Genomic DNA, 10319 nt, shown 5'->3' on the forward strand with positions numbered 1-10319 from the left:
GACAAGAGGAGAAGAGAGGAGGGTTGCAGAGAGGAGAAGAGAGGAGAAGAGAGGAGAAGAGGGGAGGGTTGGAGAGGGGAGATGAGAAGAGAGGAGAAGAGAGGAGGGTTGGGGAGATGAGATGAGAAGAGAGGAGAAGAGAGGAGGGTTGGAGAGAGGAGATGAGAAGAGAGAAGAAGAGAGGAGAGGACGTCTCATTTGGATGCACTTAATTAGCCAGGCTGATTGATTTGATGACGGTGGCAGGGTGGGCTGGGAGCCTGGGACAGAGTGGAGGGGAGCAGCAGGGCCAAACCCACTGGACTGTGAAGGAGGCTAACGTTCCGGTCGATATTTACACTTTAATAACAGCATTAAAGGAAGGCTCAGTGAAGAAGACTCTCGTTCTGTCTGTCTATTGTTCTCTCATTCTTTCTCTGTCTCAATTTCTCTCTCTTTCTAAGTGTTTCTTCCATTCTCTCTCTCTCCCTCTGTCCCTCTTTCTTTCTTCCTTTTATTTTATTTTTAATTTGACATTTTTGGGGGGGTTTACAGGCCAGAGTGGACACCACATGTCAACAATTACGTCCTGTTGTTCAGTTGGAGTCTGTCCAGTAGCGCCATGATCTGCTTAAATATCCCTGGTCATCGAGGCTACTTATAAAAACGTTGTGCAGCACTTGACTGGACTTTTGTTTATTATATCTTATTTTAAGCCAAATTAAGGCCAGTATTCTATCCATAGCACAACACGCTAGACAGCCGACACTGCAGTTTTTAAAGGTAATTTCTAATTGAGTTGACGTATACAGCGTTTTACTGTGAATGCAATCTCAGCGAATGCGGGAGCATAGCGTTTAAAAGCTGCATTGTGTACAACTCACGATTGGACTGAATCCCGGCCCAACAAATTTCAGATAGGCCGAAGATGTATTTTCATGCAAATTCATGTTTTGTGTCAAAGCTGTTACTACGGCTTACTACAGATTGTATAGTAATGTGGTTGACGACTAATTTTAGCAAGCTTGCGTACTAACGAATATGCACTGCTTCTGTGACTACACACATGCTAATTGTCAACCTGAATGCGTATTGATGAACTGAAATACATGATCTATCAGTATAATTAGAATTGCCTGCTTTATCTGACCATTTGCTAACAGAATCTTCATTTGGTGATGTCTCACTTTAGCGAGCATTCTACAGTCACTCTGTGATTGCATGCTAATTGTCAACCTTATACTAATTGGCAACCAAATTAATCAATGTGTAATGATCAAATGAAATACATTCTTTATCCTTAAAATTAGCTTTTTTTGCTTTAGTTTACATTTGCTAACAGACTTCTCAAAGCTTTCTCTCATACTGCATTCCCAGAATGAACATTGACCACTCCGCAATCCTCACCATACAATTCTGTCATGGACATCTGAATTAAAACCAAGCGCCTCCCCAGAGGATTGTTTTACCAGTGTGGTATGTGTTCATGGCAGCTTCATCATGACAGTACGGGATACAGAGCAGAGCCTGGGGGAAACCCATCATTTACCTGAGGAAACATTCAATTGTTTTCTTTACATCAATCACACACGCATGCATGCATGCATGAAAGCAAGAAGGCGTACACGCATTCACACACACACACACACACACACACACACACACATACACACACACACACACACACAGTAGTATTTGGGATTATTTCCCCAACAGTCATCAATCAGAAGACACACCTCCTCCTGTTTCCATTACCCAATCACATTCCCTTTCCCTTGGTTTAAAAACCCATTCAGTTGTTTTCTTGAGCTCAATCTCTCTGTGTCTCTCTCTCCAGAGAGAGAGAGATCTCGCTTTTGTTTTTTGCAACTACATTTCACTTTGTCCATTATCCTGTGAGTATTGTTTTGTTATGGTGTTTGACTGTTTGTTTGATGGTGGGAAAGGGGGTACCAAGACAAGTTGCCCATGGGCATACACTACCCGTAGGTAAACTTAGTCTAAATACACTAGTTAGAACTGGTCGGACCACCCACTGTATTTTTGGTTAGTTAGCTAGCTGTTGAAGCAGGTAGACTAGCTCAGACCCTTTTCCAGCTCCTCTTTACCGTGTGTTTAAAAATAAACCATGCGTTTTTGACGGTAATTTAGTTCTCTGTGGTTTATGTTCTCACGGTTACTTTTTCACTAATATACTTTGCATGAGTTATGTTCCGGGTCTCGTTACCATCCTCCCTAGACTGCCGGGCGAAAGGGATTCGTAACATAAGTGGGGGCTCATCTGGGATTTGTCATTACTGACACCCATGACGCTCGTGCAGATTGTTAGTGGTCTAGTTCAGTGTTGAGCGTCATAGCTGATGTAATATTAGTGTTTGCAATTTGTTGGCTCTTGTGTTTTGGTGGTTATTCAAAATGTCTACTTTTGATTTGAAATATTTTTTTGGATAACCTTACGTGGGAGGTTTTTGACGTATTTCATAGAGTTAATTTACTGACCTTGGCTGACCATTATTCAGTATCTATTTTGCAGTGTTTAGTTAAGGTGGAGGTTAAACAGCTGGTGTTAAATGTTTTGTTGGAAGAGCAGGGGCTTGTGTTACCGCTGCCTGAGCCTTCTACCCATGTAGGGGATGTTGCTGCTCCTGTAAGCCCGTTGGTGTCTGAGAATGCGAGGCTAAAGCTCCAGCCACATTGCCCCGTTTTATCCCCACTCCCCACTCTCAACCGGTGATGCCAAGAGGGATTTCCGTTCAATACAGTTCCAACTGGAGGCGGAAGAGAGCCCAAATTAGGCGAGAGAATCTCCAGTTGGAGATGTGTCAAATTGAGGCAGAAAGAACAGCGGCATTTGGAAATGTGTAAAATTGAGGCAGAAAAAGAACGTCAGATGGAGTTCAAAATGCGCCAGATGGAACTGGAGGCAGACAGCGAGGCTAGCCTCCGTTCCTGCTGTGCCTGTTAGTGAGGCATCCTCACCAGCTGTAGCTTCCAACACTTTTGACATTAGTAGGCAGATTGCCTTAGTACCTTTGTTCAGAGTCAGAGGTTGACTCCTATTTTTGTTTTTGAACATGTAGCATTGAAATGGCCTGAAGAGATATGGTGCCTATTACTTCAGTGTAAATTAACTGGTAAAGCCCAAGAGGTTTTGTCAGAGCTACCGCTTGAAGACAGTTTGAATTATGAAGTGGTCAAAGCTACTGTTCTTCGCGCCTATGAGCTTGTGCCTGAGGCATACCGACAGAGATTTAGGTCTCATAGAAAGTCTTTTAGTAAGACTTATGTGGAATTAGCTAGAGACTAGGGAAATCTGTTTGATAAATGGCATGCTGCTAGCAAGGTAACTGATTTCAACTCTCTCTGGGAGTAAATCTTGTTGGAAGAGATTAAAAATTGCTTACCTGAACACATTGTAGTTTACTTTAAAAAACAAAGTATCTTCCCTGTCAGAAGCAGACGAGTTTGTGACGCACAAGAGCGTGTTTTCGACTCATACTGAGTAGAGCCACTGAGTTGCCTACTTTTAGCCCTAGTCGGCCAGCAGTATATCAAGCACGCCAGAAAAATGAGCGTCCCTGTTTCTATTGCCATAACGTGGGACATATGATTAATGATTGCTTCCTGCTAAAACGCAAACAAGGGCTTCCTCTTCGTGCCAAGCCGCCAACAGGTGTTGGGCTAATTCGTACGGTTGTGAGGTCTGAAACGAAACCGGTGTCTCAGAGTAACTGTAATTTGAAAGTCCCAGACCCCGGCCGCAGTTATGAACCGTTCATTTTGGAGGAGTTTGTGTCCCTACCGAATGACTCAGCGTCCGGTTAAAATCCTTAGCGATACTGGTGCGGCACAGTCGTTTATATTGTCTGTGTTGCCCTTATCCGATTATACATACTGTGGTTCCAGTGTGTTAGTTCAGGGTTTTGAAATGGGTTTTGTCCCAGTGCCATTGCACTTTGTGAGTGTACACTGAGTTAATCAGTGGAATATTTAGAGTGGGGGTACGTCCTATTTTGCCAGTAAAAAGTGTGACCTTTATAATGGGAAACGATATTTCCGGAGGAAAGGTAGTACCCGTAATGGATAAAAGTGACCACTCTCTCTCTAATGAACTGGCACAGAGTTATCCACGTGTTCCCCGCTTGTGCTGTCACTCGTGCTCAGGCACGACGAGGGTGACGTAATAGATTTGTCGAACACTGTTCTTTTCAAAGAGGTTGCTCAAGAGGATGGGTTGTGTGCTACCTCTGGGAAGCTGATCACTTCTGACAAACAGCCCAGGGAAGAATCGAAGAATGTTGAACTTATTGCTGATGCAATACATTTACCAGTCACTTGTGAGCTGCTGATTGTTAACCAAAAGGTTGACAACAAGCTTGCTAAATGTTTTTCTAAGGTTGTCTCATTGGAAGAGGTAAAGAAGAAGAACGTGGCTTACTTCATTGATGGTAATCTCCTCATGCGTAAATGGACATCCCATGTTGACACGGACGGAGATTGGAATGCTGTTTACCAAATAGTGATTCCTACAGCCTTTTGACAAAATGTATCCCTTGCTCATGATCACCAGTGGTCTGGTCATTTAGGAATCACCAAGACTTATGATCGGATCCTTCGACATTTCTTTTGGCCAGGTTTAAAACAAGATGTGGCTCAGTTCTGTCGGACATGCCACATGTCAGATAACAGGAAAACCAAATCAGGTTATTCCTCCCGCTCCTCTTTGTCCAATACCTGTCATAGGTGAACCATTCGATCAAGTAGTGGTTGATTGTGTTGGACCGTTACCGAAGACAAAATCGGGCAATCAGTTTCTGTTAACGGTTGTGTATGGCAACAAGATACCCCGAGGCCATTCCTCTGCGAAGGATTACAGCTCCGGTAGTGAGTAAAAGCCTTAATTAAATTCTTCATGACATTCGGGTTACCTAAGGTGGTATACAGTGACCAAGGTACTAATTTCCTATCAAAGCTCTTCAAGCAGGTGTTAAAATCCTTGTCAATTACGCACCGTGTGGCAAGCGCCTATCACCCAGAGTCTCAAGGTGCGCTTGAACAATGGCATCAGACACTGAAGTCTATGCTACTAAAATATTGTTTGGAATCTGAGAAAGATTGGGATGATGGAGTTCCTCTAGTTTTGTTTGCTGCTCGTGAAACTGTACAGGAGTCCCTAGGGTTCAGCCCGGCTAAACTAGTGTTTGGTCACACAGTGAGAGGACCAATGAAAGTCCTCAAAGAACAGTTTTTGTCCCAGGAGTTGTGTGGGAGAGATGAGAATGTGTTGGACAACGTTAGTCGCTTTCGTGAGCGCCTACACCAAGCCTGTGCTCTCGCAAAGGAAGCTCCTCACAGAGGAGTATGAAAAGACACTTTGATAAACAGGCTCTTTCTCGTCCACTACAGCCAGGTGACCAAGTACTGGTGTTATTGCCTATTCCAGGATCTTCACTGTCAGCTTGTTTCTCTGGTCCTTTATTATTACGTGCTTCAAACTCCTGATAGAAAACGCCAATCTTGTGTGTGCCACATTAAGTCTCTTTAATTCTGTGAATAAGACTTGTATCTTTATTATGAGAATTTCTGCAAAACCACCGGATCTTTTGTAATCATAATATTACTGCACGTAACGCGCCAATGTAAACTGAGATTTTGGGATATAGATATGCACATTATCGAACAAAACATACATGTATTGTGTAACATGATGTCCTATAAGTCATCTGATGAAGATCATCAAAGGTTGGTGAATCATTTTATCTATATTTCTGCTTTTTGTGACTCCTATCTTTGGCTGGGAAAATGGCTATTTTGACTTGGCTATGACATAACATAATCATATGTTTTGCTGTAAAGCATTTTTGAAATCGGACACGATGGGTAGATTAACAAGATGTATATCTTTCATTTGCTGTATAGGACTTGTTAATGTGAAGTTTACATATTTCTAAAATTGAATTTCGCGCACTGCCTTTTCAGCGGAATGTGGTCGCGCAGAACCCCTTCGCTAGAAAGGTTAATGCAACCGCTGTGTCAGATTTCAAAAACTTTACAGAAAAAGCATAATCTTGGAACGGTGCTCAGAGGAGAAACACATTTTACGCACAGCGTTGTTTCGCATATTCAGCTTTTTATATATCAATCATTATGGCGACTAAGTCAGGGCTAGCTAAATCTAAGTCTAGATATACAGATGTACACACAATTTTAGAATAAATTGATTGGGAAAGTGAGACAGAGATTGTTGTAGGACGATTCATTTAGCGATTGTGGAGGAATATTTTTTGAACGGGAGAGGACATCGTTTTGGACTGGTAAGTTCTTCTCATGCTAATGCAGTTGTTGGAAATTAATAATCTAAAATATTATTTGATTTTAATTTTATTTTTTAGAAGCAATATGTAAACATGTAATGTCATGAAATGTGAGATACGTGTGTCTGCCGCCCCACCCCAACCCACATGAAATAGCCTATTTGAGGCTGTTGAGGGGAGGGCAGGCCCACAACAATGGCCAAAGTGAAATGGAGACAGTAGATACAGCTGGTCTGTTGTAATATTATAAAGACAGTAGATCTAGCTGGTCTGTCATAATATATTAAACCTGTTGATACAGAGCACATATGTGAAACTATTCTAACTGAACATTTTCTTTCACAGTGACACTGACTCCGAATGGCAGCCCCCAGGGTCAAGGTGTCCATCCCCCACGGAAGCTGGTTCATCCAGCTCCTGCCACAAGTGGTATTCATCTGCCCAAATTTAGTTTGTTATATCTGGAGTACTTCTGTCTTATCCGGTGTCCTGTGTGAATTCAAGTATGCTTCCTCTAATTCTCTCTCTCGGAGGACCTGAGCCCTAGGACCATGCGTCAGGACTACCTAGCCTGATGACTCCTTGCTGTCCCCAGTCCACCTGTCCTTGCTGCTGTTCCAGTTTCAACTGTTCTGCCTGCAGCTATGGAACCCTAAACTGTTCATATTTACTCTTGAGGTGCTGTCCTGTTGCATCCTCTACAACTACTGTGATTATTATTTGACCCTGCTGGTCATCTATGAACGTTTGAAAATCTTGGCCATGTTCTGTTATAATCTCCACCCGGCACAGCCAGAAGAGGACTGGCAACGCCTCATAGCCTGGTTTCTCTCTAGGTTTCTTTCTAAGTTTTGGCCTTTCTAGGGAGTTTTTCCTAGCCACCGTGCTTCTACACCTGCATTGCTTGCTGTTTGGGGTTTTAGGCTGGGTTTCTGTACAGCACTTTGAGATATTAGCTGATGTACGAAGGGCTATATAAATACATTTGATTTGATAGAGGACTGAGGGTCCAAATATTGAAAGTGTGTAAATAGTTACCCATGTTATTTTGTAAATGTATATCTTTTTTTCTTATTTTTTGGGAGGGTGTGTTAGAATACCATTTTGGTATTTTGTATATAGTTATTTGTTTCAAAATGTATACCTTCACCAATTTGGCCACTTGGGTACATTTGGGCTACTTGTGTGGGACACCTGGGTGACTTCATGATAAATGCCATGTAGCACACATTTTGGAAGTTATCATTCTGAAAATTTGCACAAGTACTGTTGCCCTCCTGTTTTTCACTGAAATTGTCCCCATCATCCTATCTGAATATTTGTTTTATCTTGTTCATTTTAACGATGATATAAAAAAAACAACATTTTTTTTCATTGTATTATCTAAACCAGATCTATTGTGTTATATTCTCCTACCTTTACACAAACTTCAGAGTGTTTTCTTTCAAATGGTACCAAGAATATGCATATCCTTGGTTCTGTGCCAGAGCTACAGGCTGTTAGATTTGTACGTCTTCAGGCGGAAATTGAAAAAAGTAGGGGGGTAGCTCTAAGAGGTTTTAACCCCTTAGTGTTTCTCCACCGGATGTACAACCAGAACCAGTGCCTTATGCGTTGGGCTCTCACTGTTCAAAATTATAATTTGGAGATCCGTCACAAATGGTTCTGATAATGTATTAGCAGATGCTTTGTCTCGTGTGTGTGTGTATATATATATGATTTTTGGTATGTTTTGTAAATACTGTGGTCTCAATTCCCCCCTAGGGTCGCTCTTTTAAGGGTGGGAGTGTTATGGGTACAGGTATCCTGTGTGTCCTGTTTCTTTTCTCTCCTTCTCCCCTCACAGGTGGCAATCATCAATCAGAAGAGACCTGTTTCCATTAAGCAATCACATCCCCTTTCCCTTGGTTTAAAAACCCATTCAGTTTTCTCTGGAGCTCAATCTGTCTCTCTCCATCTCTATTTGTATGCAGAGATCTCTCTTGTTTTTTGCAACTACAATTCACTTTGTCTGATATCCTGTGAGTTTTGTTATGGTGTTTGTTTGATGGTGGGGAAAGGGGATACCAAGACAAGTTGCCCATGGGCATACACTACTGGTAGGTAAACTTTGTCTAAATACACTACTTAGAACTGCTAGCTGTTGTTGAAGCAAGTAGACTAGCTTAGGGGTGCTTATGATTTCTTTCCTTGGGTCCAGCTCAGCCCCCTTTCCCGCTCCCCCCCCCCCCTCCCTAGACTGCCGGGCCAAAGGGATTCGTCACACACACACAAACATTACCATTGAGTCCTTTACATCAATCATACCATGCTTCCTAATTTCCTGTTCCTGTACTTCACTTACTAGATAACTGTGTTGGAACACATGGAACACTAGTAGACTTTTGGTATCGGCAATGAATCTCTTCATAAATCCTGTGTGGGTCAGAGCGATGCCAAAGACATGGGTTCAATTCCCGCAGGATCATGTACATGCTAAAGAGAAATGCACTCACTGTACTGTGTCTTTAGATAAGAGCATATGCAAACTGGCATACATAATTATAGCATTACTCTTGGCATTCCCCATAGATCTATTCCTAAAGCATTGACATGGCTACAGTATCTAGTGGCATCTGACCACAGAGCAAAACTGTGGCTGTTTTCCTGAACATATGCCTGCATTGTATAGTAAGTCAACCCATTACTCTATGGTAATATGCAATACAAGCGTCCTGATGATAGTGATGTATGATAGATAATGTTCCATTTCCAGCCAGAGGTTCCAGTTGCAACAGTTCCAAGAGGTGCTCCAGTAGTGTAGACATATGGCATCACAAGTAGGCTATTATCAATCTGGTTCAGACAATACACCTTATCTTGCTACCTAGTGAGACACAACTCTCTTTAAAGGGCCAAGAGATAAAGATACATTTTATTTCCTAACACAGACAAACTCTTACTGTGCTCAAGGTTGACATAAGTACATAAAAAATGTGGAAGCTTATCAGTGCGCGTCACATTTATGCAACCCTTTGTACTGGTATAGTCCTGCAGAGAAGGCTTAGATCGGCAGGAATGTCAGTTTGGGTCTTTACTTTCACAACTATGTTATAAATGTAGCAGAGATGGCCCCTGCTTTGGCTGTGCTGTAATCTTGTCAGCCATTTGACAACAAGACGCTATGGCTACCTTAGACTACAGTAATCTCTGTTAATTAAAAGGAGTGATCTAAAATTCAAAAAATAAAGCAAATTAATGGCTGTATCACATCTGCTCCTGCCACACCCCATAGTGATCATACGGTGTCTGCTTGACCTGCAGCCATTCCCCAGTACTCTTTCTCTCTCTCTCTCTCCCCCTCCCTTTCTGATTGTGTGGTTGGAGACAGGTGTGCTGGAGTTGGAGCAGATCCCTACCAGCTGCAACTCATTCCATTATCAAGACCTCTACAAACTCAGTCCTGCCACTTCCATTCTGCCAAATCGTAATCTCTGCTCAGTCAGTTTATGCTTCTAGCCATAATTATTCAAGATCCTGTTAGCCTGCTGTACCGGGTTTCCCTGCCTGACGCTGTTTATCCTCTCACTGCAGTTTTTCCACTCTGGCTCCTGTCTCCTGTTCCACACCTTATCACCCTGCTACCTTGTTCTGGACCCACCACTCCCTTGGATTCCGATTCAGACCTGTTTCCTCTGTCCAAACCCAGCTCACTCCAACCTCATCCTCCACTTCTGCTTTCCTACAACTCTTCCGAGCTTCCCTGCATCTGCACTTCATCTCTCCCTGTGTACAATAAATCTTGTTTCATTCATCCCTGTTTCCTGGTCTGAGTCTGCTCTTGGGTTCCACTGTGCTGCTCTGCCTGACAGTGACCCAGATGGCCCCTTTCGCAATGTTGAGCATATTGTCACTGTCTGATAACCTGTTTGGGGTAGGGGGCAGCATTTTCACTTTTGGATAAATAGTGTGCCCAAACTGAACTGCCTCCTACTCTGTCCCAGATCCTAATATATGCATATTATTAGTATTGGATAGACAACACTG

The 10319-nt window shown here is 42.6% G+C and overlaps 1 long non-coding RNA gene across 1 annotated transcript; it reads left to right on the top strand.

The window, feature by feature from the left end:
- Positions 1 to 1821: 1821 nt before the first annotated feature.
- LOC149974579 (uncharacterized) lies at positions 1822 to 7672 on the top strand. The gene is made up of 2 exons (XR_016489541.1): positions 1822 to 1874; positions 6639 to 7672. It is a non-coding gene; the product is annotated as an uncharacterized LOC149974579 (long non-coding RNA).
- Positions 7673 to 10319: the final 2647 nt, after the last annotated feature.

Source organism: Oncorhynchus mykiss, chromosome 20 (genome assembly GCF_057628025.1).
Source record: "Oncorhynchus mykiss isolate SJ-2025 chromosome 20, ASM5762802v1, whole genome shotgun sequence".
Lineage (NCBI taxonomy): Eukaryota > Metazoa > Chordata > Actinopteri > Salmoniformes > Salmonidae > Oncorhynchus > Oncorhynchus mykiss.